The sequence below is a fragment of the Odontomachus brunneus genome, unplaced genomic scaffold, assembly GCF_010583005.1.
Source record: "Odontomachus brunneus isolate Ranch 3 - 2012 unplaced genomic scaffold, Obru_v1 Obru_scaffold_241, whole genome shotgun sequence".
Taxonomy (NCBI): Eukaryota; Metazoa; Arthropoda; class Insecta; order Hymenoptera; family Formicidae; genus Odontomachus; species Odontomachus brunneus.
Window position 1 is genome coordinate 224539 of NW_022639691.1, and position 458 is coordinate 224996.

The window sequence follows — 458 nt, forward strand, 5'->3', positions numbered from 1 at the left end:
GCGACTAATGGCCACCCGCCTAGTCAAGGCGTACAGGACGGTGTCGCATGCAGCCGTCACGGCCCTGGCCGGCATGATACCGGCGGAGCTCCTGGCGAGGTTGTACGCCGAAACGTACAACAGGGTCGTGGAGCTCCGTCGGCAAGAGGGAGACCATCTGGTCACGGCCAGGGACGTGCAGAGGATACGCGACTCGGCCCGGCGTAGGGCACTCCGGCGATGGCAAAGATCGCTGGGGGCCCCGAACACGCCGGGAATCCGGACCATCGCGGCCATCCGTCCCTGCTTGCTGCAATGGGTGGGCAGGGCACATGGCGGGCTGTCATATCACATGACACAGGTTGACCGGGCACGGCTGCGTCGGTCGATACCTGTGTCGAATAGGCAAGGAGCGCACGGCACAGTGCCACCACTGCGCGGCTCGTGAGGACTCTGCGGAGCACACGCTACAGGAGTGT